Source organism: Salmo salar, unplaced genomic scaffold (assembly GCF_965601325.2).
Source record: "Salmo salar unplaced genomic scaffold, fSalSal1 ptg000691l, whole genome shotgun sequence".
Lineage (NCBI taxonomy): Eukaryota > Metazoa > Chordata > Actinopteri > Salmoniformes > Salmonidae > Salmo > Salmo salar.
The window spans coordinates 2,352,501-2,373,608 of NW_027675466.1; the positions used below are offsets into that span (position 1 = coordinate 2,352,501).

General features: G+C 47.2%; 1 protein-coding gene across 1 annotated transcript in view; it reads left to right on the top strand.

The window, feature by feature from the left end:
- Positions 1–13,933: 13,933 nt before the first annotated feature.
- Positions 13,934–21,108, top strand: part of LOC106594472 (serine hydroxymethyltransferase, cytosolic) — a 53,515-nt gene continuing 46,340 nt past the window's right edge. The window contains exon 1 of the mRNA XM_082972471.1: positions 13,934–13,977. The gene's annotated coding sequence lies outside the window, so the exon portion shown is untranslated. The remainder of the gene's footprint in view (positions 13,978–21,108) is intronic.

A 21,108-nucleotide genomic window follows, 5' to 3' on the forward strand; every position in this document is an offset into this window, starting at 1 on the left:
CTGCAGGCTAAACACTGAGCTGTACAACAACAACACAACAAGGGAACGTCACGTTCTGCAGGCTAAACACTGAGCTGTACAACAACACAACAAGGGAACGTCACGTTCTGCAGGCTAAACACTGAGCTGTACAACAACACAACAAGGGAACGTCACGTTCTGCAGGCTAAACACTGAGCTGTACAACAACAACACAAGGGAACGTCACGTTCTGCAGGCTAAACACTGAGCTGTACAACAACAACACAAGGGAACGTCACGTTCTGCAGGCTAAACACTGAGCTGTACAACAACACAACAAGGGAACGTCACGTTCTGCAGGCTAAACACTGAGCTGTACAACAACACAACAAGGGAACGTCACGTTCTGCAGGCTAAACACTGAGTATGGTTCCCAATCAGAGACAACGATAGACAGCTGCCTCCGATTAGGAACCATACTCGGCTCAACACAAAGAAATACAAAAACATAGAAATATAACACATAGAACACCCACACCACGTCACGTCACACCCTGACCTAACCAAACGGAGAAAAAAAAAAAAAAAAACACGTCTCTCTCTCAAGTCAGGGACGATATGTTTATATTCCTCAAAAATCCTGAATTTTGAAATGACCAATCAGGCGTTTTGCGCGTGCATCAACCAATGGTTGTGTGCCGTGTCATCAACATACGATGTGGGTTAAAACCGATACACGTTAAAATACGGGGCGGTTTGTAAAGATCTGGCGTCGTCAGGAACACGACCTGTGTTAAAAAAGGGGGGACGTTGTCGTAACGAGAAGGATGTCTTTCCACGTTTTTTTTATTTATTTAAAACTATAGCGATACATAAATAAACTGAAAGACACAACAAACAAAAAAATATATATATAATAATAAACGTGACGCAGAGGTAAAACATACACAACTCAAAATTAATCTCCCACAAAAAAACCCAGGTGGGACAAACACCCAACTTAATAAATATGACCTCCAATTAGAGACAACGATGACCAAGCTGCCTCTAATTGGAGATCATCCCCAAACCCAAAAAAAAAAAAAAAACGTAGAAATACAAAAACTAGAACATAGAAATACAAAAACATAAAAAAAAACACCCCCTGTCACACCCTGACCTACTTCTACCATAGAAAAATAACATCTTACTATGGTCAGGACGTGACAGAAAAGTACTGGAATGAGCCGTCACAGGTGCAATCAATCAATCAATCAATCATGTTTATTACAATATTACCTGGGTTTATTGATCCGGATCCGCGCGCCTGCAACACTCATTGACCTTGGATCAGAGATGGAGGGAATTCACAAACAGGAAGAGGAGAAAACAACAAACAGGAAATACTCATTGTGCTCAGTTACCTGTTTCCAGGTGTATAACCTCTTGCCCTGTCCACAGAGAGCAACAGGAGAGATTCCCAGTGGTCGGTCCGCCCAGAGTCGCCAGACAAACCTGGACTTTATAGTCATTTTTCTAACACCGGTCTTGTTTACCTAAATATATATATATTTTTTTAAAAGCAGACAAATCAATCAAATTATTACGAATAGACAGTTTTTTTTCTTTCAGCTCAACTTTGAACTTTGAACTCCTTTTTGATCGGAACTTTTCAACTTGTTTGTTTTCAGTCACTTGAAGAGACCCGAAGAGAATTCTTAGTCCAGATCTCCCAGAATGCTTTTGAGAGTCCGAGAGGGAGGATGAGGAAGTGGTGGACGCTGAAGATGAGAAGCAGGAGAGCAGTGCCAGAGAGGGGGCTCTGAAGATCACACTGCACGTCCTGAGGAAAAATGGACCAGAAGGAGCTCGCTGACACACTGGAGAAATGGACATAGAGATGGATAGAGAGAGAATAGGGAGGAGGAGGAGGAGGAGGGAGGAGAAGAAATGGACATAGAGATGGATAGAGAGAGAATAGGGAGGAGGAGGAAGAGGGAGGAGAAGAAATGGACATAGAGATGGATAGAGAGAGAATAGGGAGGAGGAGGAGGAGGAGGGAGGAGGAGAAATGGACATAGAGATGGATAGAGAGAGAATAGGGAGGAGGAGGAGGAGGGAGGAGGAGAAATGGACATAGAGATGGATAGAGAGAGAATAGGGAGGAGGAGGAGGAGGGAGAAGGAGAAATGGACATAGAGATGGATAGAGAGAGAATAGGGAGGAGGAGGAGGGAGGAGAAGAAATGGACATAGAGATGGATAGAGAGAGAATAGGGAGGAGGAGGAGGAGGGAGAAGGAGAAATGGACATAGAGATGCATAGAGAGAGAATAGGGAGGAGGAGGAGGAGGAGGGAGAAGGAGAAATGGACATAGAGATGGATAGAGAGAGAATAGGGAGGAGGAGGAGGAGGAGGGAGAAGGAGAAATGGACATAGAGATGGATAGAGAGAGAATAGGGAGGAGGAGGAGGAGGAGGGAGAAGGAGAAATGGACATAGAGATGGATAGAGAGAGAATAGGGAGGAGGAGGAGGAGGAGAAGAAATGGACATAGAGATGGATAGAGAGAGAATAGGGAGGAGGAGGAGGAGGAGGGAGAAGGAGAAATGGACATAGAGATGGATAGAGAGAGAATAGGGAGGAGGAGGAGGAGGGAGAAGGAGAAATGGACATAGAGATGGATAGAGAGAGAATAGGGAGGAGGAGGAGGAGGAGGAGGGAGAAGGAGAAATGGACATAGAGATGGATAGAGAGAGAATAGGGAGGAGGAGGAGGAGGAGGAGGGAGAAGGAGAAATGGACATAGAGATGGATAGAGAGAGAATAGGGAGGAGGAGGAGGAGGAGGAGGAGAAATGGACATAGAGATGGATAGAGAGAGAATAGCGGAGGAGGAGGAGGAGGGAGAAGGAGAAATGGACATAGAGATGGATAGAGAGAGAATAGGGAGGAGGAGGAGGAGGAGGGAGGAGAAGAAATGGACATAGAGATGGATAGAGAGAGAATAGGGAGGAGGAGGAGGGAGGAGAAGAAATGGGACATAGAGATGGATAGAGAGAGAATAGGGAGGAGGAGGAGGAGGAGGAGGGAGGAGAAGAAATGGACATAGAGATGGATAGAGAGAGAATAGGGAGGAGGAGGAGGAGGAGGAGAAATGGACATAGAGATGGATAGAGAGAGAATAGGGAGGAGGAGGAGGGAGGAGAAGAAATGGACATAGAGATGGATAGAGAGAGAATAGGGAGGAGGAGAAAAAGTTTTTATTTATTAATTTTTTTTATTTATTTGATTTTTTGGGAAATCATGAATTAATAAGATAATTGGTAACATTGATGTCCTCTGCATTGTTAGGGACCTATTAGCTGATCTTGCTATGAAGAGCCGACTTCGAATTATAAAAAATCTAAGGGAATCGCTAAACAAGGAAACCCAACACTTCTCAATAAGATCGACACAGAGCTCTACATCACAGGTGGAGGAACAGGACAGGTCAATAATAATAAACATGAGCTGAGACAAGCATCCAGAAGACACAGCAACACCGATCGAACGCAACGACATCTTTTAGCTGGACGAGACCAACCTATCAGAACTGTGCAGAAGTTAATTCTGGACCGGGCTGAAGGACAGAGGGCCAATCACGATATCCAGTTCCCACTGTCTCTTTTCAGGAGCTGAATTTGACGATCAGACTGATGGGACTCCTTCATCACTTCTCCATGGAAACCAGAGAATCAGGAATCTCCGACTTTGACAACTACAGAGTTCTGATGGTCTGGTAGAGGGATGACTGACCCTCTGGTCTGGTAGAGGGATGACTGACCCTCTGGTCTGGTAGAGTGATGACTGACCCTCTGGTCTGGTAGAGGGATGACTGACCCTCTGGTCTGGTAGAGGGATGACTGACCCTCTGGTCTGGTAGAGGGATGACTGACCCTCTGGTCTGGTAGAGGGATGACTGACCCTCTGGTCTGGTAGAGTGATGACTGACCCTCTGGTCTGGTAGAGTGATGACTGACCCTCTGGTCTGGTAGAGTGATGACTGACCCTCTGGTCTGGTAGAGTGATGACTGACCCTCTGGTCTGGTAGAGGGATGACTGACCCTCTGGTCTGGTAGAGGGATGACTGACCCTCTGGTCTGGTAGAGGGATGACTGACCCTCTGGTCTGGTAGAGGGATGACTGACCCTCTGGTCTGGTAGAGTGATGACTGACCCTCTGGTCTGGTAGAGGGATGACTGACCCTCTGGTCTGGTAGAGGGATGACTGACCCTCTGGTCTGGTAGAGTGATGACTGACCCTCTGGTCTGGTAGAGGGATGACTGACCCTCTGGTCTGGTAGAGGGATGACTGACCCTCTGGTCTGGTAGAGTGATGACTGACCCTCTGGTCTGGTAGAGGGATGACTGACCCTCTGGTCTGGTAGAGGGATGACTGACCCTCTGGTCTGGTAGAGGGATGACTGACCCTCTGGTCTGGTAGAGTGATGACTGACCCTCTGGTCTGGTAGAGGGATGACTGACCCTCTGGTCTGGTAGAGGGATGACTGACCCTCTGGTCTGGTAGAGGGATGACTGACCCTCTGGTCTGGTAGAGGGATGACTGACCCTCTGGTCTGGTAGAGGGATGACTGACCCTCTGGTCTGGTAGAGGGATGACTGACCCTCTGGTCTGGTAGAGGGATGACTGACCCTCTGGTCTGGTAGAGGGATGACTGACCCTCTGGTCTGGTAGAGGGATGACTGACCCTCTGGTCTGGTAGAGGGATGACTGACCCTCTGGTCTGGTAGAGTGATGACTGACCCTCTGGTCTGGTAGAGGGATGACTGACCCTCTGGTCTGGTAGAGGGATGACTGACCCTCTGGTCTGGTAGAGTGATGACTGACCCTCTGGTCTGGTAGAGTGATGACTGACCCTCTGGTCTGGTAGAGGGATGACTGACCCTCTGGTCTGGTAGAGTGATGACTGACCCTCTGGTCTGGTAGAGGGATGACTGACCCTCTGGTCTGGTAGAGTGATGACTGACCCTCTGGTCTGGTAGAGGGATGACTGACCCTCTGGTCTGGTAGAGGGATGACTGACCCTCTGGTCTGGTAGAGTGATGACTGACCCTCTGGTCTGGTAGAGTGATGACTGACCCTCTGGTCTGGTAGAGTGATGACTGACCCTCTGGTCTGGTAGAGTGATGACTGACCCTCTGGTCTGGTAGAGTGATGACTGACCCTCTGGTCTGGTAGAGTGATGACTGACCCTCTGGTCTGGTAGAGGGATGACTGACCCTCTGGTCTGGTAGAGTGATGACTGACCCTCTGGTCTGGTAGAGTGATGACTGACCCTCTGGTCTGGTAGAGTGATGACTGACCCTCTGGTCTGGTAGAGTGATGACTGACCCTCTGGTCTGGTAGAGGGATGACTGACCCTCTGGTCTGGTAGAGTGATGACTGACCCTCTGGTCTGGTAGAGGGATGACTGACCCTCTGGTCTGGTAGAGTGATGACTGACCCTCTGGTCTGGTAGAGTGATGACTGACCCTCTGGTCTGGTAGAGGGATGACTGACCCTCTGGTCTGGTAGAGTGATGACTGACCCTCTGGTCTGGTAGAGGGATGACTGACCCTCTGGTCTGTGATGGTCTGGTAGAGTGATGACTGACCCTCTGGTCTGGTAGAGGGATGACTGACCCTCTGGTCTGGTAGAGGGATGACTGACCCTCTGGTCTGGTAGAGGGATGACTGACCCTCTGGTCTGGTAGAGTGATGACTGACCCTCTGGTCTGGTAGAGGGATGACTGACCCTCTGGTCTGGTAGAGGGATGACTGACCCTCTGGTCTGGTAGAGTGATGACTGACCCTCTGGTCTGGTAGAGGGATGACTGACCCTCTGGTCTGGTAGAGGGATGACTGACCCTCTGGTCTGGTAGAGGGATGACTGACCCTCTGGTCTGGTAGAGTGATGACTGACCCTCTGGTCTGGTAGAGTGATGACTGATCCTCTGGTGGTCTGTGATGGTCTGGTAGAGTGATGACTGACCCTCTGGTCTGGTAGAGTGATGACTGACCCTCTGGTCTGGTAGAGTGATGACTGACCCTCTGGTCTGGTAGAGGGATGACTGACCCTCTGGTCTGGTAGAGTGATGACTGACCCTCTGGTCTGGTAGAGGGATGACTGACCCTCTGGTCTGGTAGAGTGATGACTGACCCTCTGGTCTGGTAGAGGGATGACTGACCCTCTGGTCTGGTAGAGGGATGACTGACCCTCTGGTCTGGTAGAGTGATGACTGACCCTCTGGTCTGGTAGAGTGATGACTGACCCTCTGGTCTGGTAGAGGGATGACTGACCCTCTGGTCTGGTAGAGGGATGACTGACCCTCTGGTCTGGTAGAGTGATGACTGACCCTCTGGTCTGGTAGAGTGATGACTGACCCTCTGGTCTGGTAGAGTGATGACTGACCCTCTGGTCTGGTAGAGGGATGACTGACCCTCTGGTCTGGTAGAGTGATGACTGACCCTCTGGTCTGGTAGAGGGATGACTGACCCTCTGGTCTGGTAGAGGGATGACTGACCCTCTGGGGTCTGGATGGTCTGGTAGAGTGATGACTGACCCTCTGGTCTGGTAGAGGGATGACTGACCCTCTGGTCTGGTAGAGTGATGACTGACCCTCTGGTCTGGTAGAGTGATGACTGACCCTCTGGTCTGGTAGAGGGATGACTGACCCTCTGGTCTGGTAGAGTGATGACTGACCCTCTGGTCTGGTAGAGTGATGACTGACCCTCTGGTCTGGTAGAGTGATGACTGACCCTCTGGTCTGGTAGAGGGATGACTGACCCTCTGGTCTGGTAGAGGGATGACTGACCCTCTGGTCTGGTAGAGTGATGACTGACCCTCTGGTCTGGTAGAGGGATGACTGACCCTCTGGTCTGGTAGAGTGATGACTGACCCTCTGGTCTGGTAGAGGGATGACTGACCCTCTGGGGTCTGTGATGGTCTGTAGAGGGATGACTGACCCTCTGGTCTGGTAGAGGGATGACTGACCCTCTGGTCTGGTAGAGGGATGACTGACCCTCTGGTCTGGTAGAGGGATGACTGACCCTCTGGTCTGGTAGAGTGATGACTGACCCTCTGGTCTGGTAGAGGGATGACTGACCCTCTGGTCTGGTAGAGTGATGACTGACCCTCTGGTCTGGTAGAGTGATGACTGACCCTCTGGTCTGGTAGAGGGATGACTGACCCTCTGGTCTGGTAGAGGGATGACTGACCCTCTGGTCTGGTAGAGGGATGACTGACCCTCTGGTCTGGTAGAGTGATGACTGACCCTCTGGTCTGGTAGAGTGATGACTGACCCTCTGGTCTGGTAGAGTGATGACTGACCCTCTGGTCTGGTAGAGTGATGACTGACCCTCTGGTCTGGTAGAGTGATGACTGACCCTCTGGTCTGGTAGAGTGATGACTGACCCTCTGGTCTGGTAGAGTGATGACTGACCCTCTGGTCTGGTAGAGTGATGACTGACCCTCTGGTCTGGTAGAGTGATGACTGACCCTCTGGTCTGGTAGAGTGATGACTGACCCTCTGGTCTGGTAGAGGGATGTCTGACCCTCTGGTCTGGTAGAGGGATGACTGACCCTCTGGTCTGGTAGAGTGATGACTGACCCTCTGGTGGTCTGTGATGGTCTGGTAGAGTGATGACAGACCCTCTGGTGGTCTATGATGGTCTGGTAGAGGGATGACTGACCCTGTGGTCTGGTAGAGGGATGACTGACCCTCTGGTCTGGTAGAGTGATGACTGACCCTCTGGTCTGGTAGAGTGATGACTGACCCTCTGGTCTGGTAGAGGGATGACTGACCCTCTGGTCTGGTAGAGTGATGACTGACCCTCTGGTCTGGTAGAGGGATGACTGACCCTCTGGTCTGGTAGAGGGATGACTGACCCTCTGGTCTGGTAGAGTGATGACTGACCCTCTGGTCTGGTAGAGGGATGACTGACCCTCTGGTCTGGTAGAGGGATGACTGACCCTCTGGTCTGGTAGAGTGATGACTGACCCTCTGGTCTGGTAGAGTGATGACTGACCCTCTGGTCTGGTAGAGTGATGACTGACCCTCTGGTCTGGTAGAGTGATGACTGACCCTCTGGTCTGGTAGAGTGATGACTGACCCTCTGGTCTGGTAGAGTGATGACTGACCCTCTGGTCTGGTAGAGTGATGACTGACCCTCTGGTCTGGTAGAGTGATGACTGACCCTCTGGTCTGGTAGAGTGATGACTGACCCTCTGGTCTGGTAGAGTGATGACTGACCCTCTGGTCTGGTAGAGTGATGACTGACCCTCTGTTCTGGTAGAGGGATGTCTGACCCTCTGGTCTGGTAGAGGGATGACTGACCCTCTGGTCTGGTAGAGTGATGACTGACCCTCTGGTGGTCTGTGATGGTCTGGTAGAGTGATGACAGACCCTCTGGTGGTCTATGATGGTCTGGTAGAGGGATGACTGACCCTGTGGTCTGGTAGAGGGATGACTGACCCTCTGGTCTGGTAGAGTGATGACTGACCCTCTGGTCTGGTAGAGTGATGACTGACCCTCTGGTCTGGTAGAGGGATGACTGACCCTCTGGTCTGGTAGAGTGATGACTGACCCTCTGGTCTGGTAGAGGGATGACTGACCCTCTGGTCTGGTAGAGTGATGACTGACCCTCTGGTGGTCTGTGATGGTCTGGTAGAGTGATGACAGACCCTCTGGTGGTCTATGATGGTCTGGTAGAGGGATGACTGACCCTGTGGTCTGGTAGAGGGATGACTGACCCTCTGGTCTGGTAGAGGGATGACTGACCCTCTGGTCTGGTAGAGTGATGACTGACCCTCTGGTGGTCTGTGATGGTCTGGTAGAGTGATGACTGACCCTCTGGTGGTCTGTGATGGTCTGGTAGAGTGATGACTGACCCTCTGGTGGTCTGTGATGGTCTGGTAGAGTGATGACTGACCCTCTGGTCTGGTAGAGGGATGACTGACCCTCTGGTCTGGTAGAGTGATGACTGATCCTCTGGTCTGGTAGAGTGATGACTGACCCTCTGGTCTGGTAGAGGGATGACTGACCCTCTGGTCTGGTAGAGTGATGACTGACCCTCTGGTCTGGTAGAGGGATGACTGACCCTCTGGTCTGGTAGAGTGATGACTGACCCTCTGGTGGTCTGTGATGGTCTGGTAGAGTGATGACAGACCCTCTGGTGGTCTATGATGGTCTGGTAGAGGGATGACTGACCCTGTGGTCTGGTAGAGGGATGACTGACCCTCTGGTCTGGTAGAGGGATGACTGACCCTCTGGTCTGGTAGAGTGATGACTGACCCTCTGGTGGTCTGTGATGGTCTGGTAGAGTGATGACTGACCCTCTGGTGGTCTGTGATGGTCTGGTAGAGTGATGACTGACCCTCTGGTGGTCTGTGATGGTCTGGTAGAGTGATGACTGACCCTCTGGTCTGGTAGAGGGATGACTGACCCTCTGGTCTGGTAGAGTGATGACTGACCCTCTGGTCTGGTAGAGGGATGACTGACCCTCTGGTCTGGTAGAGTGATGACTGACCCTCTGGTCTGTGATGGTCTGGTAGAGTGATGACTGATCCTCTGGTCTGGTAGAGGGATGACTGACCCTCTGGTGGTCTGTGATGGTCTGGTAGAGGGATGACTGACCCTCTGGTCTGGTAGAGGGATGACTGACCCTCTGGTCTGGTAGAGTGATGACTGACCCTCTGGTGGTCTGTGATGGTCTGGTAGAGTGATGACTGACCCTCTGGTCTGGTAGAGGGATGACTGACCCTCTGGTCTGGTAGAGGGATGACTGACCCTCTGGTCTGGTAGAGTGATGACTGACCCTCTGGTCTGGTAGAGTGATGACTGACCCTCTGGTGGTCTGTGATGGTCTGGTAGAGGGATGACTGACCCTCTGGTCTGGTAGAGTGATGACTGACCCTCTGGTCTGGTAGAGTGATGACTGACCCTCTGGTCTGGTAGAGTGATGACTGATCCTCTGGTCTGGTAGAGGGATGACTGACCCTCTGGTCTGGTAGAGGGATGACTGACCCTCTGGTCTGGTAGAGTGATGACTGACCCTCTGGTGGTCTGTGATGGTCTGGTAGAGTGATGACTGACCCTCTGGTCTGGTAGAGTGATGACTGACCCTCTGGTCTGGTAGAGGGATGACTGACCCTCTGGTGGTCTGTGATGGTCTGGTAGAGTGATGACTGACCCTCTGGTCTGGTAGAGTGATGACTGACCCTCTGGTGGTCTGTGATGGTCTGGTAGAGTGATGACTGACCCTCTGGTGGTCTGTGATGGTCTGGTTGTGATGGTCTGGTAGAGGGATGACTGACCCTCTGGTCTGGTAGAGGGATGACTGACCCTCTGGTCTGGTAGAGGGATGACTGACCCTCTGGTCTGGTAGAGGGATGACTGACCCTCTGGTCTGGTAGAGTGATGACTGATCCTCTGGTGGTCTGTGATGGTCTGGTAGAGGGATGACTGACCCTCTGGTCTGGTAGAGGGATGACTGACCCTCTGGTGGTCTGTGATGGTCTGGTAGAGTGATGACTGACCCTCTGGTCTGGTAGAGGGATGACTGACCCTCTGGTCTGGTAGAGGGATGACTGACCCTCTGGTCTGGTAGAGGGATGACTGACCCTCTGGTCTGGTAGAGTGATGACTGATCCTCTGGTGGTCTGTGATGGTCTGGTAGAGTGATGACTGACCCTCTGGTCTGGTAGAGTGATGACTGACCCTCTGGTCTGGTAGAGTGATGACTGACCCTCTGGTCTGGTAGAGTGATGACTGACCCTCTGGTCTGGTAGAGGGATGACTGACCCTCTGGTCTGGTAGAGGGATGACTGATCCTCTGGTGGTCTGTGATGGTCTGGTAGAGTGATGACTGACCCTCTGGTGATCTGTGATGGTCTGGTAGAGTGATGACTGATCCTCTGGTGGTCTGTGATGGTCTGGTAGAGTGATGACTGACCCTCTGGTGGTCTGTGATGGTCTGGTAGAGTGATGACTGATCCTCTGGTGGTCTGTGATGGTCTGGTAGAGTGATGACTGACCCTCTGGTCTGGTAGAGTGATGACTGACCCTCTGGTCTGGTAGAGTGATGACTGACCCTCTGGTCTGGTAGAGTGATGACTGACCCTCTGGTCTGGTAGAGTGATGACTGACCCTCTGGTCTGTGATGGTCTGGTAGAGTGATGACTGACCCTCTGGTGGTCTGTGATGGTCTGGTAGAGTGATGACTGACCCTCTGGTCTGGTAGAGTGATGACTGACCCTCTGGTGGTCTGTGATGGTCTGGTAGAGTGATGACTGACCCTCTGGTGATCTGTGATGGTCTGGTAGAGTGATGACTGATCCTCTGGTGGTCTATGATGGTCTGGTAGAGTGATGACTGACCCTCTGGTCTGGTAGAGTGATGACTGACCCTCTGGTGGTCTGTGATGGTCTGGTAGAGTGATGACTGACCCTCTGGTGGTCTGTGATGGTCTGGTAGAGTGATGACTGACCCTCTGGTCTGGTAGAGGGATGACTGACCCTCTGGTGATCTGTGATGGTCTGGATGATTGATGACTGACCCTCTGAGGAAGACCTGAAAGATCGGACATCGATGTCAGTGAAGACCTCTCTTCAACATGTGTTCAAGAACTGACCATAAAGACATTTATTAAGCCCTACCTGAAATACAATTAATGAGCTCTACATTAAAGATATTTGATAACCTATTGGTCTGTTATGACTGTCTGTCTTTGACAGGGTGGGACCTAAGGTACTATAACTGATCCTATTGGTCTGTTATGACTGTGTGTCTTTGACTGGGTGGGACCTAAGGTACTATAACTGATCCTATTGGTCTGTTATGACTGTGTGTCTTTGACAGGGTGGGACCTAAGGTACTATAACTGATCCTATTGGTCTGTTATGACTGTCTGTCTTTGACAGGGTGGGACCTAAGGTACTATAACTGATCCTATTGGTCTGTTATGACTGTCCGTCTTTGACTGGGTGGGACCTAAGGTACTATAACTGATCCTATTGGTCTGTTATGACTGTGTGTCTTTGACTGGGTGGGACCTAAGGTACTATAACTGATCCTATTGGTCTGTTATGACTGTGTGTCTTTGACAGGGTGGGACCTAAGGTACTATAACTGATCCTATTGGTCTGTTATGACTGTCTGTCTTTGACAGGGTGGGACCTAAGGTACTATAACTGATCCTATTGGTCTGTAATCATGTCACTATAACAATTTAAAATGCTGTTCTGAATGTACCATTTTATATCAAAATAACAATTTCATAATTCAACTATTTATAAGCTCTTTAATCAATATATTGTACAGAAAGAATAAGTTATCATATCACAGTATTGTTGAATTAAACTATTTATAAGCTCTTTAATCAATATATTGTACAGAAAGACTAAGTTATTTTACCACAGTATTGTTGAATTAAACTATTTATAAGCACTTAAAGCAATATATTGTACAGAAAGACTAAGTTATTTTACCACACTATTGTTGAATTAAACTATTTATAAGCACTTTAATCAATATATTGTACAGAAAGACTAAGTTATCATACCACAGTATTGTTGAATTAAACTATTTATAAGCACTTAAAGCAATATATTGTACAGAAAGACTAAGTTATTTTACCACAGTATTGTTGAATTAAACTATTTATAAGCTCTTTAATCAATATATTGTACAGAAAGACTAAGTTATCATATCACAGTATTGTTGAATTAAACTATTTATAAGCACTTTAATCAATATATTGTACAGAAAGAATAAGTTATCATATCACAGTATTGTTGAATTAAACTATTTATAAGCTCTTTAATCAATATATTGTACAGAAAGAATAAGTTATCATATCACAGTATTGTTGAATTAAACTATTTATAAGCTCTTTAATCAATATATTGTACAGAAAGACTAAGTTATCATACCACACTATTGTTGAATTAAACTATTTATAAGCACTTTAATCAATATATTGTACAGAAAGACTAAGTTATCATATCACAGTATTGTTGAATTAAACTATTTATAAGCTCTTTAATCAATATATTGTACAGAAAGACTAAGTTATTTTACCACAGTATTGTTGAATTAAACTATTTATAAGCACTTTAATCAATATATTGTACAGAAATAATAAATTATCATATCACAGTATTGTTGAATTAAACTATTTATAAGCACTTTAATCAATATATTGTACAGAAAGACTAAGTTATTTTACCACAGTATTGTTGAATTAAACTATTTATAAGCTCTTTAATCAATATATTGTACAGAAATAATAAGTTATCATATCACAGTATTGTTGAATTAAACTATTTATAAGCACTTAAAGCAATATATTGTACAGAAAGACTAAGTTATTTTACCACACTATTGTTGAATTAAACTATTTATAAGCTCTTTAATCAATATATTGTACAGAAAGACTAAGTTATTTTACCACACTATTGTTGAATTAAACTATTTATAAGCACTTAAAACAATATATTGTACAGAAATAATAAATTATCATATCACAGTATTGTTGAATTCAACTATTTATAAGCACTTTAATCAATATATTGTACAGAAATAATAAATTATCATATCACAGTATTGTTGAATTAAACTATTTATAAGCACTTTAATCAATATATTGTACAGAAAGACTAAGTTATCATATCACAGTATTGTTGAATTAAACTATTTATAAGCACTTTAATCAATATATTGTACAGAAAGACTAAGTTATTTTACCACAGTATTGTTGAATTCAACTAACGGTATAATTTAATCCCTGTGTCTCGTGATCACCGTCGATCAGTTTCATTGGACAGTTCAGACGTTTGTGTTGTGTGTTTTAATTGGCTAACAGCGAGAAAAAGGGGTCGTGGACGTCACGTCTCTCTGTACACTGATTGGTTTGTATGTTTGGCGGACTTCGTCTTCCTGGTAAAGTGAGTTGAGTGTGAGCTTTCCGACCGGTGACAGCTGCACAGCCTGGGGGACTTGGTGGGTACCCAGATAAATAAATTACTCTTTATTCAACGTTACATAGCTTATATTTATGCTTTTTTTTTTAATAGCTTGGTTAGCGTGTGGTTTTTAAGGGGTGAAGTTTTTTTACCACTTTTGCTAGCTAAGAAACTCATAGCTAAGTTAGCTAGATATACAATGTGTAACTTGTAACTTTTCCTTGAATATGTGAAAGTCCTATTTCATTTGTATTATTTGTTATTATGCATTAATTGAACATTTTCTATTTAGTCAGATCAGCTGTAAATATCGTAAATGTAGTGAAACAGCGAGACCTCGTGTCACCAGACAGCTGAAACAGGAGGGTCAGTGCTATACGGGATCCTTGGGACGGTCCCCCCCTAATTAACCCGTTCCTTACCTACAGATAAACACCAACGACATTTAGTTATTATACAAGTCTTTTACCTTAATAACCATAAAACTACTTCAACTAACATTTCTGCTAGGGACGACCCTGGATAACACTGTCATCAAAATACAGCGATCAGTTTCTCTCTGTCATAGAAAACGTCTAACGAGCAGCGCCCACAATGTGTTGTGTTGTGTTGTGTTGTGTTGTGGAAGAGCCTTTAGTAACGAGTCTCTCATAACGGAACGAATGTAATAAAACGTCCACATCATGACGGTTAAACCCAGAGAGGTATTTCAGAACAGGATGCTTCAGGAAACACTGGTTCCACAGTGGACCAGTCAGTCCGATAGCAAGGCGTTGTTGTCATTTTATAAACAGGTGATGATCGGCAGAAATAAGGCGGTGTTGTTTAAAACAGAGGCCGGAATAGACCTGCTGTCGTTAGGACCTCAGTGTTGTTAGAAACAGAGGCCAGAATAGACCTGCTGTCATTAGGACCTCAGTGCTGTTAAAAACAGAGGCTGGAATAGACCTGCTGTCATTAGGACCTCAGTGTTGTTAGAAACAGAGGCCAGAATAGACCTGCTGTCATTAGGACCTCAGCGTTGTTAGAAACAGAGGCCAGAATAGACCTGCTGTCATTAGGACCTCAGCGTTGTTAGAAACAGAGGCCGGAATAGACCTGCTGTCATTAGGACCTCAGTGTCGTTAAAAACAGGGGCCAGAATAGACCTGCTGTCATTAGGACCTCAGTGTTGTTAAAAACAGAGGCTGGAATAGACCTGCTGTCATTAGGACCTCAGTGTCGTTAAAAACAGAGGCCAGAATAGACCTGCTGTCATTAGGACCTCAGTGGTGTTAGAAACAGAGGCCAGAATAGACCTGCTGTCATTAGGACCTCAGCGTTGTTAGAAACAGAGGCCAGAATAGACCTGCTGTCATTAGGACCTCAGCGTTGTTTAAAACAGAGCCCAGAATAGACCTGCTGTCATTAGGACCTCAGCGTTGTTAGAAACAGAGGCCAGAATAGACCTGCTGTCATTAGGACCTCAGCGTTGTTAGAAACAGAGGCCGGAATAGACCTGCTGTCATTAGGACCTCAGCGCTGTTAAAAACAGAGGCCAGAATAGACCTGCTGTCATTAGGACCTCAGTGCTGTTAAAAACAGAGGCCAGAATAGACCTGCTGTCATTAGGACCTCAGTGTTGTTAAAAACAGAGACTGGAATAGACCTGCTGTTATTAGGACCTCAGTGTTGTTAAAAACAGAGGCTGGAATAGACCTGCTGTCATTAGGACCTCAGTGTCGTTAAAAACAGAGGCCAGAATAGACCTGCTGTCATTAGGACCTCAGTGTCGTTAAAAACAGAGGCCAGAATAGACCTGCTGTCATTAGGACCTCAGTGCTGTTAAAAACAGAGGCCAGAATAGACCTGCTGTCATTAGGACCTCAGTGCTGTTAAAAACAGAGGCCAGAATAGACCTGCTGTCATTAGGACCTCAGTGCTGTTAGAAACAGAGGCCAGAATAGACCTGCTGTCATTAGGACCTCAGTGCTGTTAGAAACAGAGGCCAGAATAGACCTGCTGTCGTTAGGACCTCAGCGCTGTTAAAAACAGAGGCCAGAATAGACCTGCTGTCATTAGGACCTCAGTGCTGTTTAAAACAGAGGCCAGAATAGACCTGCTGTCATTAGGACCTCAGTGTTGTTAAAAACAGAGGCCAGAATAGACCTGCTGTCATTAGGACCTCAGTAGTGTTAAAAACAGAGGCCAGAATAGACCTGCTGTCATTAGGACCTCAGTGTTTAAAACAGAGGCCAGAATAGACCTGCTGTCATTAGGACCTCAGTGTCGTTAAAAACAGGGGCCAGAATAGACCTGCTGTCATTAGGACCTCAGTGTTGTTAAAAACAGAGGCTGGAATAGACCTGCTGTCATTAGGACCTCAGCGTTGTTAGAAACAGAGGCCAGAATAGACCTGCTGTCATTAGGACCTCAGCGTTGTTTAAAACAGAGGCCAGAATAGACCTGCTGTCATTAGGACCTCAGCGTTGTTAGAAACAGAGGCCAGAATAGACCTGCTGTCATTAGGACCTCAGTGCTGTTAAAAACAGAGGCCAGAATAGACCTGCTGTCATTAGGACCTCAGTGTTGTTAAAAACAGAGGCCGGAATAGACCTGCTGTCATTAGGACCTCAGTGCTGTTAAAAACAGAGGCCAGAATAGACCTGCTGTCATTAGGATCTCAGTGTTGTTAGAAACAGAGGCCAGAATAGACCTGCTGTCATTAGGACCTCAGTGCTGTTAAAAACAGAGGCCAGAATAGACCTGCTGTCATTAGGACCTCAGTGCTGTTAAAAACAGAGGCCAGAATAGACCTGCTGTCATTAGGACCTCAGTGTTGTTAAAAACAGAGACTGGAATAGACCTGCTGTCATTAGGACCTCAGTGTTGTTAAAAACAGAGGCTGGAATAGACCTGCTGTCATTAGGACCTCAGTGTCGTTAAAAACAGAGGCCAGAATAGACCTGCTGTCATTAGGACCTCAGTGCTGTTTAAAACAGAGGCCAGAATAGACCTGCTGTCATTAGGACCTCAGTGTTGTTAAAAACAGAGGCCAGAATAGACCTGCTGTCGTTAGGACCTCAGTAGTGTTAAAAACAGAGGCCAGAATAGACCTGCTGTCATTAGGACCTCAGTGCTGTTAAAAACAGAGGCCAGAATAGACCTGCTGTCATTAGGATCTCAGTGTCGTTAAAAACAGAGGCCAGAATAGACCTGCTGTCGTTAGGACCTCAGTGTTGTTAAAAACAGAGGCCAGAATAGACCTGCTGTCGTTAGGACCTCAGTAGTGTTAAAAACAGAGGCCAGAATAGACCTGCTGTCATTAGGACCTCAGTGCTGTTAAAAACAGAGGCCAGAATAGACCTGCTGTCATTAGGATCTCAGTGTCGTTAAAAACAGAGGCCAGAATAGACCTGCTGTCGTTAGGACCTCAGTGTTGTTAAAAACAGAGGCCAGAATAGACCTGCTGTCATTAGGATCTCAGTGTCGTTAAAAACAGAGGCCAGAATAGACCTGCTGTCATTAGGACCTCAGTGGTGTTAGAAACAGAGGCCAGAATAGACCTGCTGTCATTAGGACCTCAGTGCTGTTAAAAACAGAGGCCAGAATAGACCTGCTGTCATTAGGACCTCAGTGTCGTTAAAAACAGAGGCCAGAATAGACCTGCTGTCATTAGGACCTCAGTGTTGTTAAAAACAGAGGCCAGAATAGACCTGCTGTCATTAGGACCTCAGTGCTGTTAAAAACAGAGGCCGGAATAGACCTGCTGTCATTAGGACCTCAGTGTTGTTTAAAACAGAGGCCAGAATAGATCTGCTGTCATTAGGACCTCAGTGTTGTTAAAAACAGAGGCCAGAATAGACCTGCTGTCGTTAGGACCTCAGTAGTGTTAAAAACAGAGGCCAGAATAGACCTGCTGTCATTAGGACCTCAGTGCTGTTAAAAACAGAGGCCAGAATAGACCTGCTGTCATTAGGATCTCAGTGTCGTTAAAAACAGAGGCCAGAATAGACCTGCTGTCGTTAGGACCTCAGTGTTGTTAAAAACAGAGGCCAGAATAGACCTGCTGTCATTAGGACCTCAGTGTTGTTAAAAACAGAGGCCAGAATAGACCTGCTGTCGTTAGGACCTCAGTGTTGTTAAAAACAGAGGCCAGAATAGACCTGCTGTCATTAGGACCTCAGTGCTGTTAAAAACAGAGGCCAGAATAGACCTGCTGTCATTAGGACCTCAGTGCTGTTTAAAACAGAGGCCGGAATAGACCTGCTGTCATTAGGACCTCAGTGTCGTTAAAAACAGAGGCTGGAATAGACCTGCTGTCATTAGGACCTCAGTGTTGTTAAAAACAGAGGCCAGAATAGACCTGCTGTCATTAGGACCTCAGTGCTGTTAAAAACAGAGACCAGAATAGACCTGCTGTCATTAGGACCTCAGCGTCGTTAAAAACAGAGGCCAGAATAGACCTGCTGTCATTAGGACCTCAGTGCTGTTAAAAACAGAGGCCAGAATAGACCTGCTGTCGTTAGGACCTCAGTGTCGTTAAAAACAGAGGCCAGAATAGACCTGCTGTCATTAGGACCTCAGCGTTGTTAAAAACAGAGGCCAGAATAGACCTGCTGTCATTAGGACCTCAGTGTCGTTAGAAACAGAGGCTGGAATAGACCTGCTGTCATTAGGACCTCAGTGTCGTTAGAAACAGAGGCTGGAATAGACCTGCTGTCGTTAGGACCTCAGTGTTGTTAGAAACAGAGGCCAGAATAGACCTGCTGTCATTAGGACCTCAGTGCTGTTAGAAACAGAGGCCAGAATAGACCTGCTGTCGTTAGGACCTCAGTGTTGTTAAAAACAGAGACCGGAATAGACCTGCTGTCATTAGGACCTCAGTGTCGTTAAAAACAGAGGCCAGAATAGACCTGCTGTCGTTAGGACCTCAGCGTTGTTAAAAACAGAGGCCGGAATAGACCTGCTGTCGTTAGGACCTCAGTGTCGTTAGAAACAGAGGCCAGAATAGACCTGCTGTCGTTAGGACCTCAGTGTCGTTAAAAACAGAGGCCAGAATAGACCTGCTGTCGTTAGGACCTCAGTGTTGTTAAAAACAGAGGCCGGAATAGACCTGCTGTCGTTAGGACCTCAGTGCTGTTAAAAACAGAGGCCAGAATAGACCTGCTGTCATTAGGACCTCAGTGTCGTTAAAAACAGAGGCCAGAATAGACCTGCTGTCGTTAGAACCTCAGTGTTGTTAAAAACAGAGGCCGGAATAGACCTGCTGTCGTTAGGACCTCAGTGTCGTTAAAAACAGAGGCCAGAATAGACCTGCTGTCATTAGGACCTCAGTGTTGTTAAAAACAGAGGCCAGAATAGACCTGCTGTCATTAGGACCTCAGTGTTGTTAAAAACAGAGGCCGGAATAGACCTGCTGTCATTAGGACTGTGTGTGATGTGATCAATCACTTCATTCCAGTTCAGAATAAAAAAAATATGTATTTTATTTCAACAGTTCCAACCTAGACAGATATGAGTGTTTTTAATGGAGGGTAAATAAACACGAATGGATATTTATACGGATATTTAATGCCATTGTTATTTGTTTTATGCATAAGGGCAATGAAATGTACTGATATTTATGTAAAAGTTGCATATTTTCCTAAACTCTGAGTCCCGGGAAAATACAGAATTTCTAATTTGGGGTCGCAGGCTGAAAAACACAGAATGTGTTACTTCATCGCTCTCGGTCAGTGAGCTGACGGTGGCTGGTCTCTGTAATTTGGCCAAACTAGATAACAGAAGTCATGAGTCCTGCTGCTGTTACATCAGACACAGAGTGGCAGTGACAAGGGGTCGCGCCCTATTCCCTACATAGTGCCCTATTTCCACTAGGGTCGTACCAACTGGCACCCTATTCCCTACATAGTGCCCTATTTCCACTAGGGCCGTACCAACTGGCACCCTATTCCCTACATAGTGCCCTATTTCCACTAGGGCCATACCAACTGGCACCCTATTCCCTACATAGTGCCCTATTTCCACTAGGGCCGTACCAACTGGCACCCTATTCCCTACATAGTGCCCTATTTCCACTATGGCCGTACCAACTGGCGCCCTATTCCCTACATAGTGCCCTATTTCCACTAGGGTCGTACCAACTGGCACCCTATTCCCTACATAGTGCCCTATTTCCACTAAGGTCGTACCAACTGGCACCCTATTCCCTACATAGTGCCCTATTTCCACTAGGGCCGTACCAACTGGCGCCCTATTCCCTACATAGTGCCCTATTTCCACTAGGGTCGTACCAACTGGCACCCTATTCCCTACATAGTGCCCTATTTCCACTAGGGTCGTACCAACTGGCATCCTATTCCCTACATAGTGCCCTATTTCCACTAGGGTCGTACCAACTGGCATCCTATTCCCTACATAGTGCCCTATTTCCACTAGGGTCGTACCAACTGGCACCCTATTCCCTACATAGTGCCCTATTTCCACTAGGGTCGTACCAACTGGCATCCTATTCCCTACGTAGTGCCCTATTTCCACTAGGGCCGTACCAACTGGCATCCTATTCCCTACATAGTGCACTACTTCCACCAGGACCGTAGGGTTCTGATCAGTCCACTACTTCCACCAGGACCGTAGGGTTCTGATCAGTCCACTACTTCCACCAGGACCGTAGGGTTCTGATCAGTCCACTACTTCCACCAGGACCATAGGGTTCTGATCAGTCCACTACTTCCACCAGGACCATAGGGTTCTGATCAGTCCACTACTTCCACCAGGACCATAGGGTTCTGATCAGTCCACTACTTCCACCAGGACCGTAGGGTTCTGATCAGTCCACTACTTCCACCAGGACCATAGGGTTCTGATCAGTCCACTACTTCCACCAGGACCATAGGGTTCTGATCAGTCCACTACTTCCACCAGGACCGTAGGGTTCTGGTTCTGATCAGTCCACTACTTCTACCAGGACCGTAGGGTTCTGATCAGTCCACTACTTCTACCAGGACCACAGGGTTCTGATCAGTCCACTACTTCCACCAGGACCATAGGGTTCTGATCAGTCCACTACTTCCACCAGGACCATAGGGTTCTGATCAGTCCACTACTTCCACCAGGACCATAGGGTTCTGATCAGTCCACTACTTCTACCAGGACCACAGGGTTCTGATCAGTCCACTACTTCCAC